The sequence below is a fragment of the Rhineura floridana genome, chromosome 3 (assembly GCF_030035675.1).
Source record: "Rhineura floridana isolate rRhiFlo1 chromosome 3, rRhiFlo1.hap2, whole genome shotgun sequence".
Lineage (NCBI taxonomy): Eukaryota > Metazoa > Chordata > Lepidosauria > Squamata > Rhineuridae > Rhineura > Rhineura floridana.
Genome location: NC_084482.1, coordinates 55,888,468 through 55,909,473, shown reverse-complemented (window position 1 = coordinate 55,909,473; position 21,006 = coordinate 55,888,468). Strand labels below are relative to the sequence as shown.

Sequence of the window (21,006 nt, the reverse complement as noted above, 5' to 3'; positions counted from 1 at the left end):
GGGAAAATTAAGTTAAAAAAAAGCTGCAGCGGGAGTGGAAGCAGTTGCAGCCGCCGTCCAGAGAGACCGTCGCGGCAAGGAAGGCAACGCAGCGAGGCTCAAGAAGTTACTGCCCTGAGGAGGGAAGCCTTGGCAGCGCCTGAGATGAAATTGACTCGAAACGGCTTTACTGCTGTGAGGAGGGAAGCCTAGGCAGAGCCTGAGATGAAATTGACTCGAAACGGAGTTACTGCTGTGAGGAGGGAAGCCTCTGCAGAGCCTGAGATGAATTGATTCGAAACGGCCAGATACAGGAGGGAGAAGCCACAAAAGGCTCCCGGGGAGAACTTGGGCAAACTGGGGGTAACAGCGGGAGCTGCAGCGGCAAGCTCCCGCTGGGAATAGAGAGAACCGCAGCCGCGGTCTCTCTGATGGCTGTTAGACGAAAAACAGGAAAAATTAGCGACCCGGGTCAGGAAGAATCCCCCCCCCAAGGGAGTTCCCCAGGAATAACAACAACCTTTTAAAACAGCAAGCGCTGCCGCCTTGGATTCCTGCCTGGCTTTCTAAGGGTTAAATTATAGGGATTGATTCCTAGAGAGGCAGGAAATCTGGGAAGGAGCGTCTGGGTCCTCCAGCGCATGATCTCCTCGGCGTCTTGCCTTCTGCACGATCCTTGGAGGCTGATGCGTGGAGGGAGCAAAGCGATCTTACCGCGAGGTTCCTCCTTCAACCCGGAGCAGCCTGAAATAGGAGGCAAAGTTTCACCTCCGCCTCTGTCCAGCCCGCCCCATCCGCGCGGGGAAGCTGGCCTTTCTCCTCTGCGCCCAGGAGGACCTGGTGAGCCCCCAGCCACGCTTGTCCACTTGGGTGAAGGGACAGAAAGAGAGAGAGGTGAGGCGGGTTGGAGAGAAGGGGACGGGGAAGTCCCAAGTGGGGTTTCCAGCCAGAATCTGGAGGGAAAAGACTTGGGGAGGGGGGCGCTGAGAAGATCAATCGAAATCTCCCCTCCTCAGTGGGGCGATGTTCTGGGCCACGTGATAATCCCTGGCTTTAGGAGCATAGTAAACTACCTTATATAAGACTTATATAGTCTTATACGGCCAGTATATCCCAAACTCTATATTTTAACTGGAACATTTGGGGGTCGTCTTATACGCCCAGTCGTCTTATACGCCGGAATATACGGTAATTAAAGCATCCCTTATATAGTTTTCATAAGCAAAACAAGATACAATATTATTAAAATCATAAGATGGGAATACAGTATTACAGAGATAAAGCAAGCACATTTTCTTATCCTTGTTACATTTCTCATAATTCTAAAAAGCGAGGAATTGATAAAGAATTCATACACTTGTCAATCTTAAGAAAACTTTATGTGAGATAAGAACTGAGAAAAAGCGAGGAACGGAGTTAAATTGACACTTGGTGCTAGGTAAACATGGGGTTTAGTGTGCTTTTGAAAGTTACCCACACAGCAGTATGACGTAAAACTATAGATACATTCTAACAAAGTATTTTGGGAACCCTTGTTCCTTTGTGCTGAATAGCTACAAAATGCAGGATGTGTATAGTAAAAGCGGGACAGATAGAAACAGCAACAATCATAGGGATACATTTTATCTCTTTCTCTAGCCTGATAGGTGCCTCGGCGTGTTCCTTTTTCATGAGGGAAGACACGAAAGCTAGAGGGTCATGTCCCCCACCCCCTTGGAGATCCATGATTCATTGCGGCATTAGTTCTGGCAATAATGCAGTGCTTCTTGACAACTCTTGACAACTCTTGGGGTCTAGGAAATAAATCATTTCCTAACAGGCCTTATCCCGAGCCATAAGGACTCTTCTTATGTTCTTAAGTGTGATCCTATTTTCAACTATAAAGCATTGAAAGGTGTGCATGGCACATTACATGGTCAGACCCAAGACATATGTTGCTATCTGATGCAGAGCAGCACATGGCACTTCCCAGCTCCCTCAATGATCATGGCACCCAAAGCTGGTCAGGTTATTTTGGCACCTGAAATATAAAATCCCACAAGCACCTCTCCCCTTCCCTGGCAGTAAAAATACTTCAACAATGAATTAAATAATAATTTGCTTTTGTTCCATAGCACTTAGCAGCAGCCTCACTGTGCCTAATGACAAAACCACCTGGGCTGGACAACAGCACACCTCTCACTAATTATGAATAGCAACTTGAACTGGTTTTTCTCAGGAGCCCCCATACACTACACTGGCTTAAGGGGTGGGGGAGGCAGGCAGCAATTAACTGCTCTGGCTCCGGTGCAAAGCAGAATGGTTGGTGGCCAGAATATACTACCTATAACAGTAAGTCTTTAAATATCATTAGTCATTAGGGACCTAGTTTCCAGTTCTGTATCTAATCATCAGCATTTGTTGAAATCCCAAGTTGGCAGTCCTACCCTCAGAACCCCCAGCTTCTTCATAAAGCAAAGATAAGACAGGACTGGGTCAAGAAATGAAGCCTGGACACATTCCTTGCTCTGCCCACAGCAATAACATCTGGTGATTATGAGTGGAACAATGATGGAAACAAAAACAATGTTCAACTAATAGGAAAAAACCACAGCTTCCAATCACTCTTTGTCCACTCCCCAGCCTCCTGTCCAATATAAAGGCTATTGCAATGAGTTGAGCACATGGTGGGGCCAGACTACTTCCCCAGATCTGACCTTGTTCCAAAGTAACTGAAGCAAGGAATAACAGCCTGCTGTAGGTGCAGATAAAGAACACCCCGTCTTGGCTCACCACCATCCACAATAGGTTCAGGAGGGGATAGGGAGGCAATGCCTCCTGGGGGCATTGGAAACACATTTCAGTTTCTACCCACTCCAGACAGTAGATCAGCCTCCAGAAGGAAGAGGCGCTGGCTTTTTCCCAAAAAAGTCTCCTGGGTTGTTGTTGCTGGGGTCTTACACACTTCTAGTACCAATAGTTCATGTCCTCTTCCTTGCCTAGGTACTGGCTTTGGAAGATGAATGAAAGGCAATGTGTCAGAGACACCCTTCTCTATCATTACAAAGTAGGGTGGCCAGATCAGAAGCATCCTGAGATTTTGGGGGTGGGCCTGAGTGATGTCATGGGGTGGGTCCGAGTCATATCATGGGGTGGGTCCAAGTCATATAATGGGGCAGGTCCATGTTATGTCACAGGGTGGGTCCAAGTGATGTCATGGGGTGGGTCCAAGTGATGTCATTAAGCATGATACATTAAGCATCAACCACAGTTGCTTGGCGCATACAATTCATACAAAAACATTTATCTGATTGGAAATTAAGATAGAAATCTTAGCTAAAAGATGGAGCCTGGGTAGGGAACATTGAATCTACCCAATTTGCTTCTGGCAAAAAGGGTTCAAGTGCCCTCAGGCCAGGCCAAGCCAGTCACCAGAAGACCATTGTAGGAAGAAAGGAGCCTAGTGTTGTGAAGATGTTAGATGGGAGCACTCAGGAGTAAAATGGATGCCCCCAAAGAGTTGCAATTCTAAACACACTTACTAAGGAACTAAGCCCCACAGAACTCAGTAGGATTTACTTCTCAGTAGATATGGTTTGGATCGTGTTGTTGGTAAAGCTTGACTAGGGATCCTCTGCAAAGATATCCGCATCCAAGTAAAGTTGGCAACCCTCTGCCTGGAATGCCCTGCCCCTACCTTTAAACATCCAAATTTCTTTACAGATTTGACTCTTCACTTCATAAATTGGTCTGAGTAATGAGTAAGAAGATTCTCTACCCTTTTCTATCTTGCCTGTGGGTTGCCATAAAATCACTTTATCAGCCAACCCAATTCCAGTGAATATAATTGACAGAGAGAAAGCACACATGATTTGATCTACCTTCACAGGCAGCAGCTTGGGAACAGAAACAATTGTAGCCACGCTGCCCAGTATGTGAATTCTCTTTTACCATTATTGGACAACAAGAAACAAACAACAAAGTGAATCATCAGTGGGTTTAAGAAGGTTGAGCGCATGGAACCACTGTTGTTGCTTCTATGGATGAAAGGGAGTGAGGATAAAGGTAAATGAAATGCAAATAGAAAAAGAAGAACAAAAGACAGTGATGATTTCTTAAATGCAGTACCATACCAACCACAACAAGATTCCTACGAGTAAGGCAGAAAACTAAGCATCTCACAACCAGTCAGGATTCCTAACCAAAAACCAAAAATATGAAAAATGAAGAAATATTTGTATAAGCATGACTATCAAATATATTTATTATTTACACAAACTGTAAAGATATTTATAGTGCAATCCTACATTTATTTATTCAGAAGCAAGTCCCAATGTATTTAATGGGGCTTACTCAAACAGGGACAGAACTGCAACCACAAGTGATAAACAACTTCATTCACACAACCCAAAATTCAGAATCATGCCACTTTAAGCTGTTTTGCAACTGTTTATAGTTGTTTTTATGGTTATTAGGTTTTAAAGGGATTTATTTCTTATTGTGAGCTGCCTTGGTTTCCAGACTACAACCCTACCTCAAGGGTTGTTGGAAAGACACACACACACACACACACACAGGAGATGTAAAAATACATACATATAATATAATGTTAATATAAGGTTAATATAATGTCTTTGAAAGTATGTACCAGTCTTCACTGCTGCTGCTACCTACTAATAGTTCTGTGTATATGATCCACCATGCTAGCTAGGTCTTTCTCCTCTCCTATCTCTTTCCTTTCACCTCTCATCTTTTCCCTCTTTCTAGGCAGAAGAATCAGGATCATCCCTAAAGAGCTGGATGGGAAAAGCTTATCACATGTTCATCTTTCTTGGGCTGTGACAAGACACCTAAGGACACAGTATTCTTTCCTAGACATTTGCTGGGCTTCCTAGTTCCTGCTTGTTGGGAGGGGTGGAGATGGGGAGCATATGTTCAGTCTTTCTAGGACATATTTTCTTCCCATTCTTTTCTGGAGAATAAATTCTCTGCTTCTCAGCTGGAAACTTGAGACTGTTTTTGTGTTCCTTGTTCAGAAAGGCTAGCACATGGGAACTTGCCTCCATCATTTTGGCCTTCCATAGCTGCTTTTTGTTATTAAAAAAGGGCAGGAAGAATCACTGAATTGCTCATCCCATTTAGTCTAACTGTAAAAATGTGCATAGGATTGCAGCCATAGCTGCTTAATCCACTGAGCAAAGAATTAAGGGCTCACTCACTCACTAATTTTATTTTTAGCCTGTGTCGATTCTGCTATCTTTTACAATAGGGAATGAGAGAGGAAATACTAAAAAAGGCTTTTCCTCCCAATTTGTTTACCAGACTGTAAGTTATGTTACGATTCCTACAGTATCTCAAAAGAAACGCCTACACTGAGATTGGTTAGTAGGCAAAAAAATGCAGTGTAATCAATTAATTGATAAAACACAGATTATTAATCCATTAAACATTCTTAGACAACTCTAGTGCTTATGCAGTCAGGTATTCATTAGTTGTTTCAGCAATGGACCATTGAAAGAAGTAGCAGCAGTAGCAGCAGCAATGTATACAAACAGGCCAATAATTCAAATCAGTAGCCCCCATTCAGACAGGTATATGTGCGAGTGACACATCACTATTCCACTTGCACTCATTTAGAGGAAAACATGGAAAAGGGTGTCATGCCATGTCTCATTGACCTATGTGTATATGTGTGTGTGTTCTTAAAAGTTAGTGGAATAACTGGGAAACCACACATAAATTATTTCATTGCAGCAGGGAAACATGAAAGCTAACACCAAAGTGGAAAAGTACTCACAACAGTTATAGACTGATCCATTTCCATTTTAGTCTTCTTTCAGTTCCAATTAGACAACGTTTCTACCCCACAGAAAGCTTACTATACTGTATATACACTAGGACTGGAAGAAAAGGGTGGGGTAGGAATATAGCTGCATTCATGCAGAACAAGAAAGGAACTGGGAGAACCATGGCTCAAAGTGTTCCCCTTCCTAGTGGGAAGCTTTCAGAACGGTAATGTTTTGTGAAATGGAGAGACCAACTGTATTCAGCCTTTTGCGCTCACTACTAATTGCAATCACTAGCCTTCAGGGAAAATAGCAGCTCAGCAAATCTACAGCCTCCTGGCAAAACCTGCTCCTCCAGGTAAAGTGTATAAACCAGCTTTCCTTGCAGGATAGCTCCTCCTCTTGTTGGCCATACTCAGATAAAGAGTACTTTGCCCTTGTATTAGAAAAGAGCCACTGCCCTTTGCCCAGGAGCATAATGGAAAAGGCATGTTGTGGCTAAATGTACATGAACATGGTATTTGTCCGACAGCAGACATTGGCTTCCCAGATCACAAAGGTAGGTGCTTTAGTTATTCTAGATGGGCCATTCACTTGCAAGGCTAGTTTCAGTCTGTGATCACACACAGTGGGCCTAGTGTAAATGCTCCTTACTCCAGATCTTGTAGCATAGAAATGGTGGCTGTACTAACCACTATATGTAGTTCAGTGCCTAGTGGGAGCAATGAGCAAAAACTACAATGCCAATTTTCTCTCCTTTCCTGTCAAGGTTTGCATCGTCTTATATATATAAACTTTAGTAACACAACACATCTTAAGGAGATTAAGAACTATGGCTCTCTGAAGATTTTTCCAGAGAGGACAGGCCACTCTCCTATCCACATTTATTGCTCCCCTTTACTGATCTGGTGTCAGGGTACCTAACTACCACTCACAATTTTGTTCCCTCAAGATCAGGAATAAATTGTTTTTGATGGGAAATTTTGGAACAAAACTCAAATAAAATAATATTTCCCCTTTCCCTTATTGGGGATGTAGAGCAGAAAGCCTTAGTTTCAAATTTTAACCTTTCCCAATCACAGTGGCAAACACATCCTCCTTAAATTAGAAGTGAACATTGTGTCTGCCTATGCCAGCTTCTAGCCTGTAGTTACTAATTTCTGTAAGATTCTGCTTCTATTTTGATGTTGTCATGTTGTCTACCAACAGCGTAATTCTGTGCAGACATCTGTAGAACGCTTTATTATTTTCTATAACTTTTACCTCTTATTCACCTAATTGGACAACTGTTTTATATGTTGTTTGACTACTGCTGAGCACCCATTCTCTAGACAGATAATCCAAGGATCATCCATAAAGTGTATCACACAGTTAAGTCTGAGAAGGTGTAGCAAAATTGCAACAAAGAGAAGTTTGACATCATTAAAATGCAGGGATAGGGGGTGGGAAAATGCAACACGCATTTAGAAGGCCTTTAAAAGTGTAACATATTTCATGTATGTTGGGCTTTCATCGGCAGGGGAACATCCAAAGGCCCAGTATCCATGGCCCTGGTCCTCCTCTTTCAGCACATAGAAAAAGCCACAAATAAAAGGACTGTCTTGCTTCTTCATTAGGACAGGGAGTTATAGCACTCCCACACTTTCCCCAGTGAATACCCTTTCACAGTTTGCAGGCCGGGCCAGGCCAGGCCATCACTGTCACCTACCCATCTTATAGCCCTCCAACCCCTCAAGTTCCCTGCCAATCCCTTTTCCATTTTGGGCACGCGCGCACGCACACGCGCACGCACACGCACACACACACGAGCTCTAGTCAGGCCCTCTGTTATATGGACCTCTAAAGCCTTGCTGTCAACAGCTGGGTCTCTCCACAGCTGTTCCTTATTGTCTCCCAGCCTTTCTTCCTCAACAACTTTTGTTGACTGGGATCAGTGTGGCGGTCCCTGACAGTCCTTCACAATGTAGAAGACAGACTTTATCAAGTGCCTTCACTGAACGGTTTGTGGCTTTTTTAAAAAACTGCATTAGGTAGAACCCTGGAGTTCTAATGGGACTCACTATCAATACCATTATTACCATGAAGAAAAGGGCTGAGCAAGGGACAAGGATGTCAGAGATAGCATCTTCTCTTGTTAGACACCAACCCAGCCCATAGGTCAGGGCAGAGCTTGGAAAAGTTACTTTTTTTGAACTACAACTCCCATCAGCCCTAGCCAGCACATGCTGGCTGGGGCCGATGGGAGTTGTAGTTCAAAAAAGTAACTTTTCCAAGCTCTGGGTCAGGGATAGGAAAGCTGTGACCATCCGGATGTTGTTGGAATCCAGCTTCCATCATCCCCAGCGAGCATGGCCAATGGACAGGAATGATGGGAGATGTAGACCAACACCAGATGGAGGGCCATAGGTCTGCATCCCTGCCATAGGCTCTTTACATACACACCTCTCTGCATCAGTATTCTCCCCCTTCTTACATACAATATTTTTTCACATATATTCACCTTACTCAATTTGTATATTTTTCATATAAATTACTTTCATATCTTTAGAATACACTCTACTCTGTATATATACACACACCATCGATTCCTTTGTACACCATGTATGCAACAGCTGCCCTAAACCACACCCTATTTTTTATTCTCGCATACCACTCACTCACTCACTCGATTGCTACTCCAACTGCAATGTTGAAGAGAACTAATTCTGTGATTTTGCTATTTTTCAAAGTTTTATACAAGAAGCTTCTTTGCGAGCTTCTAGGTTCACTTTGCTGACATCAAAATGTGACTGGATCCAGGCCATATTTCAAAGAAAACCTCTGCCACTTGTGGTGCAGACTTCAAAATGTGAACATAAAAGTAAAGTAAGTTTCAAATGCAGCCATCACCAGTCGGATTAAAACTGTATTAGTTATGGCTTCAGGTGGACCAGAAAAAGTAACAAACCCGATGCACAGCGTGTTCAAGCCCTAAGCAACCATATCCCTCTTTTCATTATCAGTATTGTTTGTTCAAAGAAAGCAAACAAACAGAACGTTAATAAACTGACTACAGCACAACAGGATCCGTGGCAGAAGTGATGTAAAAAGATTCCCTGCAGTTATTTAGAAAATGACAAGTTTAGGAGATGAAGCTTTTTGCAAGAGCACACAATTATTCCCCCACTCCAACCCTGGCAAAGAGACCCGACAAGCCCCCAAAGCACCTGCCATGTCACTAGGGGCTGGCTGAGGCTTATGCAGCACAATCTTAAGTACATTTACTCAGAAGTGGGACATGGTAGGTGTGTTTACCATGGCCATTCCTGGGCAAGGTCCTTGAACGAGTGGTGGCAGGCCAGCTCCAGACACTCTTGGAGAGACCGATTATCTGGATCCATTTCAGTCAGGTTTCAGGCCTGGTTTTGGCACGGAAACAGCCCTGTATGATGACCTCTGTAGGGAGAGAGACAGGGGGAGTGTGACTCTGTTGATTCTCCTTGATCTCTCAACGGCTTTCGATACCATCAACCATGGTATCCTTCTGGGAAGAATGGCTGAGTTGGGAGTGGGAGGGACTGCATGGCGGTGGTTCTGCTCCTATTTGGCAGGTCAGCTCCAGAAGGTGGTACTTCAGGAACATTGCTCGGCCCCGTGGATTCTCCAGTATGGGGTTCCACAGGGGTCAGTTCTGTCCCCCGTGCTGTTCAACATCTACATGAAACCGCTGGGTGCGGTCATCCAGAGTTTTGGAGTGTGTTGCCATCAGTATGCTGATGACACACAGCTCTATTTCTCCTTCTTTTCCTCTTCAGGTGAGGGTGTCAATGTGCTGAACCGGTGCCTGGCTGCAACAATGGACTGGATGAGGACTAATAAACTGAGGCTCAATCCAGACAAGACTGAGATGCTGTTAGTGGGTGGTTCTTCTGACTGGATGGTGGATGTTCAACCTGTCCTGTATGGGGTCACACTCCCCCTGAAGGAGAAGGTTCGTAGCTTGGGGGTTCTCCTAGAACCATCTCTGTCACTTCAGGCTCAGGTAGCCTCAGTTGCCTTCTACCAACTCCGGTTGGTGGCCCAGCTATGCACCTATCTGGACAAGGATAAACTGGCTTCAGTTGTCCATGCTCTGGTAACCTCCAAGTTAGATTACTGCAATGTGCTCTACATGGGGCTGCCTTTGAGGACGGTTCAGAAACTGCAGCTTGTGAAAAATGCAGCGGCCAGATTGGTAACAGGAACCAGATGGTTTGAACATGTAAAACCGATTCTGGCCCACTTGCATTGGCTGCCTGTATATTTCCGAGCCCAATTCAAGGTGCTGGTTTTAACCTATAAAGCCTTACACAGCTTGGGACCACAATACTTGATGGAATGCCTCACCTGACATGAACCCACCCATACACTATGCTCAGCATCAAAGGTCCTCCTCTGGATGCCTACTCCGAGGGAAGCTCAGAGGGAAACTCTCTGACAAGGTGTGCCTGGCACCAACACTGTTATCTTTTCGGCACAAGCTCAAGATTTTCCTCTTCTCCCAGGCATTTTTAACAACATTTGAATAGCATATCAGTTTTTTATGGGTTTTAATTTGCTATGGTTTAAATTTGTATACTTGTTTTTAATGTTCTTAATTGTTGTAAACCGCCCAGAGAGCTTCAGCTATGAGGTGTTATATAAATGCAATAATAAATTAAATAAATAAATTTAGAACTGCAGTCTTATAGCAATATATCAGCAAGATACTGGATCTTTAAAATTTTGTAAGCCCTCCCTCTGGTGGAACATCTTGTAGCATGTTTAAACCCAGATGGGAAAAAGTTCAGCATTTCCTGCTTAAGATACAGGGTCATTTCAGGGTGAGCAATTATTGGGAATTAATCACGAATAATTGTGTGAACAATTGGTAATTATGCACACAAAAATGTATCTCTTTATGTTTTTCCCCTGTATGGTTGCAACAGTTATGAATGATCAAGGCTTGTATTGGTGTAGTCATGGAACCTTGAGGCAGCTCTACATGAAAGAGCAGTAATAAATGGAAAGAGTTGTTTAGGAATCAACGTTTTTCAAGAAGTTCTACAAAAAAGCCAAGTAGAGGGAATATAATCTACATTTAGAAAGAACACAAAATCAACTCCCCATTATCAGAAAGAGGTTGCAGGCTAATCAATGGACTTAAGTAACTTCAGTCCATTCCTTGAATGGATTTACTGTATTCAGAAGTATTAGTGCTGTTACATCTTCTCAGGCCTTCAGACTTCAGCAAAGACTTGTTTTAAAAGTATACAGTAAGTGAGGAGGCAGCTTCTATAAAAAAGTTACCAGTTACAAAAGAGGTCTTAATCAAACAGAACTGAAAAATATGGATATTTATATATAAATAAAAATATAACAATTAAGCATATTCACCTTAATGGATCCATTGCCCATACAAATCACTGTGTTTAGAACTGCCATTGGTTGATAAGCCTGATAGAAGTAGGGTTGCCAGGCTCGGCCTGAGAATGATCCTTGCTAGGCCCAGCCTCCAAGAGGTCTCCTGTATCTTTAAAAGATGTGCAGGGGGAAGGGAGAATTTCACCTTGTGGTTTTTTGCATTACACTGTTGCAAGAAAACCTGCACTTGGCCGAATTTTCTCTTTTCTTAAAGATACAGAATCATTCTCAGGCCCTGAGCCTGGCAACCTTAGATATTGCTCTGCATACGTGTGGTCTCCACAGGCTGCCCATTTTTTCTTTTAAATAGAGCACCCAGGTCTCCCATTTCCTGAAAGAAAACTAACAGCGACCCCACTGTCTTCGATGTTGCCATGTGCTAGCCTCTCTGAGGAAGGAACACAAGCAATAAACACACAATCTCAAATCTCAGGCCGAGAAGCACAAAATTTATTCTCCAGAGAATGGGAAATATGTCCTAGAGAGACTGAACATATGGTCCCCATCTCCACATCTCCCAAAAAGCAGGAACTAGGAAACCCAACAGGTGTCTGGGAAATAATACTGTGTCCTTAGGTGTCGAAAGATGAACATGCGCTAAGCTTCAAACCCCATAGGCTTGAGATAACCAGCATACATCTAAGGTTATCTTACACATCAGGTGTCAGCAATGATCCAAATTCAAAACCACTCTTGCCAATAAAAACAAATCTTCCTCCACTTATTAAACATATGAATAGTAAGTGTGACACTGGTCCACAGTATTTCTTCCACCCACCCCCAGTCAGTCTGATTCCTTGTTCCAATCATTACCATATGGGGAGGTTGGAGGGACAAAGGTTTGGATGAATGGTGCAGGGTTTCTTTCTGTGGTGGGGGTAGGGGGTAGGAGAGAAAGAAAGTGTTTGAGGACTCTGTTGCAGAATATCTTGAAGTATATAGTTACAGATAGCAACAAACATAGTTTGAAAAGAATGATGAGGTATTCTACGTCAATCTTCCAGAGGTAAAGTACTGTTAAGCAGAGCAAGTGTCAATATCAAACAAACACACCCCCCCACAATTTTTCTCTCTGCTCTATGTACAGAAACAGCACCTTTGAAGAAGATATGCTCAGTGATAAAATGCAGGCAAATCCAATTGAAACAGCAGGCCGGTTCTGAAATAACTGGACACCAGAGTTTGATCCTACCTTGTCCTCGCTATGCCAAAGTCATAGAGCTAGAACAGGAATGGGGAATTTGTGGTTCTCCAGGCAGTTGCTGGACTGAAATTCCCATCAGCTCCAGCAAGCATGGTCAATTGTCAAGGATGATGGGAAATGTAGTCCAACAATATCTGGAGGGCCACAGATTCCACATCCCCGGTTTTGAATTTGGATGTAATGAGGAACTTTGGTTTGTTCAAAAACAGAAGTAGATCCTTCCGATCTCATGTGAAGTGAGGTGTTGGTGGGGGGCATGCAAGCCCAAGCCTCATTCACATAGCGGAAAACCACACTTTCATGTCACATTTGAGTCAGTAAATAGAATAGTGACCCATTATACAAGGAAAAGGGAAGGCAGATAGTTGCCCCTTTCTTGACTGGGCTATCAGTGTGGGGTGGAGTTGCCCCACCGCTGAGCCCTTCAGGTGGGGCAGGTGTCACCAACACATCATTGGCAGGTGCCATGATATCCGCAAAGGCCTTCAGTGGTGCCTCCAGCAGGTAGCTCAGCACCTGAGCTTTCATTTAAAAAACAAGACAATCTGTAGTACTTCTAAAAAGTAAGTTATGGAGCAAAATATGCAAGTACCCTTCTAAACAATTTATGTGAAAAGAGCCAGCCTGGGCGCTCCTGCCCATTAGTGTGATTAGCCAATAAATGAAGTCAAAGCTATAAGTGAGTTGTTTGGACACCAGGCAATAGGAATCCCTGGGGTCCTAAAGAGCTGCTGCTTCTCCTCCGTTTTAGTGTACTTTTTCCTACATCTATAAGAACATAAGAAGAGCCTGCTGGATCAGGCCAGTGGCCCATCTAGTCCAGCATCCTGTTCTCACAGTGGCCAACCAGGTGCCTGGGGGAAGCCCGCAAGCAGGACCCGAGTGCAAGAACACTCTCCCCTCCTGAGGCTTCCAGCAACTGGTTTTCAGAAGCATGCTGCCTCTGACTAGGGTGGCAGAGCACAGCCATCACAGCTAGTAGCCATTGATAGCCCTGTCCTCCATGAACTTGTCTAATCTTCTTTTAAAGCCATCCAAGCTGGTGGCCATTACTGCATCTGGTGGGAGCAAATTCCATAGTTTAACTATGCGCTGAGCAAAGAAGTACTTCCTTTTGTCTGTCCTGAATCTTCCAACATTCATTTTCCAATCACAACATCTATTTTTCCCCCCTAGCCACTCCACAGTTTGCCCTTCCTTTGTCCCTAGCAACCAGGATGCATCATTCCTATGCTAGGTTTGCCTGATCAGGTAGCACCTAGAAATTATTTCCTGGAAACACTACTACACAATAAGTGTGGGTGAATGTTAAGAAAATAATCTCCCCCGCAAAAGGCAAATATGAAAACCACAAAAGGCTAAGGCATGTCCCCTGCTTTGCGGGAACTAAAGACCAAGGACACATTAAAAATTCACGGTATACTTAACTTACAGCAGAATTGTATACATGTCGACTCAGAAGTTAAGTCTGTGTTTAATGGGGCTTACTTCTGGGTAAGTGGGTATAGGATGGAGCCTAGGCTTTGGTTTAGGGTTAGCATTGGGGGGGAAAGGGTTCTTGTGCCTATAGCAGCTGTATGGCAGGCAGAAATTCAACAGGTCAACCCTTTTCTAGTATACAAATATAATTATGGGAAAAGCTTCATCATGACTACTCTCTAATTTTGTGTTATGCCATGCTCCCCCAGTAGCTATTTTGTGGCTGGTGCCCCCAGCATTTCCTCAAAATTTGAAATGTGGCCTCTGGTCGATAAAGGTTGGCGACCCCTGACACAGGGAATCAGAACCACATTTAGTGCATTAGCAATCATTGGGTTCCTCAACAAACCATGGATGCCAAAGCGCCAGAGGAGCCCAGGGCACATGACTTTTTCAAGGGCCAAAGAAATTTAGGTATGCAAGGCCATTTTCCCCAAACCATGCCCACCTGCCCCACACTTGATGACGTATGGCTGGGATCAGCCACACTATGGAGCTTCCCATCAGGAACTCCCTAGTAAAACCATTAGGGCTTAAACGTAACACCAATCAGCTGATGGGCACTGAAAGGGTGATCCTTTGAAGGCTAACAGTAAGCAGTTTGGGTTTAAATCATGCCTGCAAATGGACAACTGATGGGCACTGAGAGTGAGTCCTGTTGAAGTTGCCACATCACATGATAATGACATCAGGTGGCCCCACCCACTGGTCAAAGTTGGCTCACAGCCTGAAGTCTGAGTCCTCATTTGCAAAATAGGAATATGAGAGCAGAGACGGGGAACCTGTGGCTCTACCTCTGGCCAGACTATTTTATTTTATTATTGCATTTATATCCTGCCTTTCCTCCACGGAGCTCCTCCCTCTCCTCATTTAATCCTCACAACAACCCTGTGAGGTAGGTTAGGCTGAGAGGAAGTGATTGGCCCAAGGTCATCCAGTGAGCTTCATGGTCAAGTGTGGCACTGAACCCTGATCTCCTAGGACATAATCCAATACCTCCCATCATCTCTGACCATTGGCCATGCCGGCCAAGGCTGATGGCAGTTAAAGTCCAACAACCTCTAGAGGGCCACAGGTTCCCTAGCCCTGTGCTAAAGGGGAAATTCAACAGCTGAAGCTTGTTCCCCTCCCCTGTGCAAGTCAGGACTGTAATATGAATTATCCCCCGCCCCCATACACCGCAACACGTTCCAGGCATGTGGTGAAGTCATTATCAAACCTTCGTTTGTTGAACCAAAAACAGAGCCAAGTTGGAACTTCAGCTGCATTCACATCCAAACCATTTTTTAAAAGTAGTCAGCTCCCCAAGTATGAGGCCTCTCGCGGGGCTCCATACTGGAGGCCTGTGCTGCAGAGATGGGACAGTAAGCAATCAACACCCTGGCACGTGCAATTAAAAAAGACCGGGCAGCAAGCCCTGTGAAACAGCTGCTGCCAGTCAGAGTGGAAAATACAGGCATAGATGGGCAAGAAGCCTGGCTGGAATCAAGCAGCTTCCTGTGTTCATACTAGAGCTGAGCTACAACAGACAACCAACTTGTCATCTAAACGGACCTCCCCTCCGGCTTGTAATATAGCAGAACGGCATACATGAAATGAATGCGGGAGCCTAGCAGGAGGAGAAGGCAGGAGCAGAGATACATTTTATTTTCCTACTATTAGTGGGCAGCGTGATGGGAGCTGTTCAGCTGGAGCAGCTGGAGAAATCTGTGGTCCTGAGCAGAGAGTGGTAAGGTCAGGCAAAGCAGAGAGAGCAGTGAGTGGGTACACTTTTGCAATGAGGATTTAAAAAAACAAGGGCAGCCATACCCCAAAGTCTAGAATGCCTCCCAGACTGGACAGCAGCCAGTGGGAATGGCATACATGACAACTAACAGGACTTGAAGGCCCTGCCTGAGCTCCAGTCCCTGATCTATTAAAGAAGAAGTGACTGTTCTCTAGCCTGACAGAGCCACAGAAGACAGACACAGATTGGGAGAAAGCGGGTTAAAATCCCTCCTTAGCCACAAAGCACTCTGCATGGCCTTTGTCCAGTCATCATCGCTCAGAGTAACCTACCTCATAAGGCTGTTGTGAGGATTAATAGGAAAAGAGTCCCCTGGAGGGTGTGTGTGTGTGAGCTCGCACATGTGGGAAATGTAAAGAAGAAAATCTTGCAATCACAACGACGAGAGAGAAATCTGTCAAGCACAGGAGAACATACAGTCACCCATCCAGTCCCTCTCAGGCCCCGGAAATACTGGTCCCTACTACCTTTAATAAAGCACACTTGGAAGCTGAAATCCTGTTCTCCTGCAGCCTTGAGACCAGGCAAGGCACCCTGCAAAAAAATGGCTTGTGCTACCAATTCCCTTGAAAGAGAAAGAAAAGCATTGGGTAGGCAGGAGCCAGGCCTCCTCAGTACTTCTTGCTGCCAGGATTCTTGTTGCTGAACATGCTGACCTTGTTGGCAGAGGAGGACTCTAGTTTCACTTTATCCATTAAGGTCTTCTTAATGGCGGCTGGGGAGACCTTCTCCTGGTCAGCCAAGAACTGCAGCTCTCTGTTGGGGAAGAGAAAAAAGTTTGTTAGCCACTCAGGAGGCAGAGTGGCTAACTCTGGGCACGCACGCACGCACACACACACACACACACACACACACAGACACACACACACACACACAGGAGATGTAAAAATACATACACCCCATATAATAGTTTATTGTCAAAACCAGTTGGTCATTCCAGAACATTAAAAAAATAAAACCAGTATTAGTTTCCTACATAATAACAACAGTGATACCTAATTAAGCCCTGCCTAATTGCTTTAAAAATAGGATTGGAGGGGGAAAGAAAGATATACAACACAAACACAATTCTTTCCTATGCTCACTCAAAAGTCCCATCAATTTACAGCACAATCCTAACCACTCAAAAGGAAATCTTACTGAATTTAATGGGGTTTACTCTGAGTATGTTTACTCTGGAAAAGCAAATACTTGATTAAAGCTTCAATTTGAGAAGTTTGCAAAACACTGCCCTCTTCAAAATTTAAACCTGTCTGACTCCTACACACAAGAGAGAAATAGACTGAAAGCTTCCTTATTCAATCTGTGAGATGTTCAGAAAAGCAGGAAAAAGCACGTTTCTGAGCCTTGGGCCAGTCACTGTCTCTCAGCTTCAGAGAGGGGCAATGGTAACCCCCCTCTGAATACCGCTTACCATGAAAACACTGTTCATAGGATTGCCAGCATGGCTTCTGCAAGGGAAAGTCCTGTCTCAGTAATCTATTAGAATTCTTTGAGAGTGTCAACAAGCATATAGATAGAGGTGATCGAGTGGACATAGTGTACTTAGACTTTCAAAAAGCGTTTGACAAGGTACCTCACCAAAGACTTCTGAGGAAGCTTAGCAGTCATGGAATAAGAGGAGAGGTCCTCTTGTGGATAAGGAATTGGTTAAGAAGCAGAAAGCAGAGAGTAGGAATCAACGGACAGTTCTCCCAATGGAGGGCTGTAGAAAGTGGAGTCCCTCAAGGATCGGTATTGGGACCTGTACTTTTCAACTTGTTCATTAATGACCTAGAATTAGGAGTGAGCAGTGAAGTGGCCAAGTTTGCTGACGACACTAAATTGTTCAGGGTTGTTAAAACAAAAAGGGATTGTGAAGAGCTCCAAAAAAATCTCTCCAAACTGAGTGAATGGGCGGAAAAATGGCAAATGCAATTCAATATAAACAAGTGTAAAATTATGCATATTGGAGCAAAAAATCTGAATTTCACATATACGCTCATGGGGTCTGAACTGGCGGTGACCGACCAGGAGAGAGACCTCGGGGTTGTAGTAGACAGCATGATGAAAATGTCGACCCAGTGTGCGGCAGCTGTGAAAAAGGCAAATTCCATGCTAGCGATAATTAGGAAAGGTATTGAAAATAAAACAGCCGATATCATAATGCCGTTGTATAAATCTATGGTGCGGCCGCATTTGGAATACTGTGTACAGTTCTGGTCGCCTCATCTCAAAAAGGATATTATAGAGTTGGAAAAGGTTCAGAAGAGGGCAACCAGAATGATCAAGGGGATGGAGCGACTCCCTTACGAGGAAAGGTTGCAGCATTTGGGGCTTTTTAGTTTAGAGAAAAGGCGGGTCAGAGGAGACATGATAGAAGTGTATAAAATTATGCATGGCATTGAGAAAGTGGATAGAGAAAAGTTCTTCTCCCTCTCTCATAATACTAGAACTCGTGGACATTCAAAGAAGCTGAATGTTGGAAGATTCAGGACAGACAAAAGGAAGTACTTCTTTACTCAGCGCATAGTTAAACTATGGAATTTGCTCCCACAAGATGCAGTAATGGCCACCAGCTTGGACGGCTTTAAAAGAAGATTAGACAAATTCATGGAGGACAAGGCTATCAATGGCTACTAGCCGTGATGGCTGTGCTGTGCCACCCTAGTCAGAGGCAGCATGCTTCTGAAAACCAGTTGCCGGAAGCCTCAGGAGGGGAGAGTGTTCTTGCACTTGGGTCCTGCTTGCGGGCTTCCCCCAGGCACCTGGTTGGCCACTGTGAGAACAGGATGCTGGACTAGATGGGCCACTGGCCTGATCCAGCAGGCTCTTCTTATGTTCTTATGTTCTTATGCCATAAGTCAGAATCGACTTGAAGGCAGACAATTCAATTTGACTCTACTATTTTGGCTCTATAATTCCTTATCAATCACAACTCTGATTTCTTATTGGCTAAAAACCTGAAAGGGCAGGGATTAGAGCAGAACTTAGAGCAACTAAGAAGTTGTGGGGGGGAGCAGCTGACGTTTTGGTGTATATCTCTGGAATCAGACCACCTAGAAACTGAATTTTTTTAAAATGAAAGCTGAAAGTCCAGAGATTAAGGTGTGTCACCCGGAGACCCGGAGGGGATCCCCAAAATTCAGAGTCTCTGGCTGAAAAACGGAGGTCTGATAACCCTATCACAAAGTCAGCTCTGAGTTATTGGGGTAGGGTGGGATGTTCTAATGCTCCCCCCCCACTCCTTTACCCTTTCCAAAGCCAGCTCCTAATTCCTCCTTTTCCAAAGTGGGGAAACCAATGTGTCTTCAAGACATTGTCTCTCTACGCTATTTTTTTAAAAAAACCTTTATCTGCTTTCTTTTTCTTTGACACTCTGAGCATGACAGCAGAGAGCATCGCAAACAGAATACTGAGGACTGACTACTATACTACCACTATTACCAGGGTATAGTCTGAAGGCACATGAGGCCACCACTTTGCTGAAGGTATGCAGGTCTGGGTCTGGTCAGTGCCTGGATAGGAGACCACCTAGGAACCACATGTATACCACTTTGGGTTCCTTGATGAAAGAAAGGCAGGATATAAATGGAAATAAATAAGGTAGCAATAGACGATAATACATAGATTCAATTAACTAAAAATATTTTGGTTTAACATGTTGTGTTAGGATCTTCCATGTCCTCTTCAGCTCCAAAATGCCAGGAAAGTAAAGTTGCTAAGGGCCACAACCTTGGAGCTGGATGGCTGTCAGTGGCAGAGTAGTAGACCTAAGCCCCAGAATTGTCTGTTCACTGAATAGCACATGACAGAGTCTATGCAACTGAAGCTATCATGGGACTGAAGTTACCATTCCATATTACAAGTACCCAACTGGAAACCAATAACAACACAGAATGAGAGTTAGAAGGGTTCTTGACCATCATCTAGTCTTTCTTCATGCAAGATAGCCACCGGTGACGCATTCCTTCTCACTCATCTGGTACATTTTCCACACAAGGTTTGGGTTAGTTTTGTCATCCTGAAACAAAACAAAAAAAACTGTATGGAGTTCAGGCAGGTAAGAAATATAGTTAGGATGGAAGTCAAAGGATGATAGGGCTGTGTGCTGTGTCTTCTGCATTTATGTAACACAAGTGGTGATTGGAGGCTTGGATCAGATACATAAAATATAGGACTGGAATTTTCCCTTGGGGGAAAAATCTTCCCCAAGTTTTAATTAGGTTTCTATTAATTAGGTGTAAGTAGGTTTTAATTAGGTTTCTAATTAAACAAAGAATCATAGACACATTCTGAGGGCTTTTTTCCTCCTGTTGAAAGTCTTAGCGAGAATCACTATGAATAACTTCAGCAGATAATAAAGAAGATGGAGCTCAGCAGTTCCATTGTGCAATATCAGCAAAACTAAACCAGAAAAATATGCTCTGAGATTTAATCCAATTATTTCCTCTTTGTATTCCTCATTTGCTAGATCCATTAATACCAAACAGCAAAAAAGGCAATAGGAAATGTCCATACTAAAATTACTGGCTAGTTTAATACAAAGGAAGTAAGAAAGAAGCACTATTTCTTTAAGGGGAACCTCTCACTGAGGAATGTGCAATGGTGCTATTAGCTGAATCTCAGAAAAACTAGCCATCAGTGATAACTTTCCAGGCGAGCTCTATATTGCTTGAGAGGCTGTCAATGCTCAGTGCTGTTGCCACTATCCAACACATTACTATGTGTAGAAACAGCTCCCAGTTCCAGCAGAGTAATTCTTTGGTGCTAGGTGCCTTTTGTCCTGAGGGTTTTGCATGATTACAGAACTACACTAAATGAAGCGGATGATAGCACAACAATGCGATGAGACTAGGGAGGACTGCCAGAATATAGAGCAAAATGATCTGAATAAGTAGAAAAAGTAGAAAGGCAATTCAAAACCTAGCAGCAATGGCACAATGGCAAATCAAAACCTAGGTTTTGACACAATCAAAGATAAATGTTTCCGTCCTGTAAACAACAGGAACTGGATTTACTCACTTCTTGGGGTTAGTTTAAAAGCACATCTCCCCAAGAACTTCCTGTGATTTCTGAAAAGAAGTTAATATGGGGTCTGAGCATTTTGAGCACAGACGCTATGCTTTTCCTCCATGTGGGCTGTATCACAATCCATTATTTTCTGCATCTGTCACATGAACTGGCAGAGGACGGATGCAGGTTGTGCATGTAGCTGCTTAGAGCAGAAGTTAATGTTACTGGATTGTCACCCAGTCTTTCCAAAAATACATGTTGTCCTTTTTCCTGCCTTCACTCCACATTGTTAGCTGTCACTAGTGAGGGCAGAGCAGCACAAGGTGTGATGATATATCATGCGTTGAGCATTGCTGCACATTAGAGGGATCTGGGGA

The 21,006-nt window shown here is 43.9% G+C and overlaps 1 protein-coding gene across 3 annotated transcripts in view; it reads left to right on the top strand.

The window, feature by feature from the left end:
- The first annotated feature begins 6,191 nt into the window (after positions 1–6,191).
- The window catches only part of PYCR1 (pyrroline-5-carboxylate reductase 1), a 43,108-nt gene continuing 28,293 nt past the window's right edge, over positions 6,192–21,006 (top strand). Inside the window, exons 1-2 of one of the 3 annotated variants that reach the window (XM_061615936.1) lie at positions 6,192–6,303; positions 9,539–9,714. The gene's annotated coding sequence lies outside the window, so the exon portion shown is untranslated. Of the gene's footprint in view, positions 6,304–8,473; positions 8,610–9,538; positions 9,715–21,006 lie in introns of all 3 variants that reach the window. The other 2 variants (XM_061615937.1, XM_061615938.1) reach the window with 2 other exon arrangements.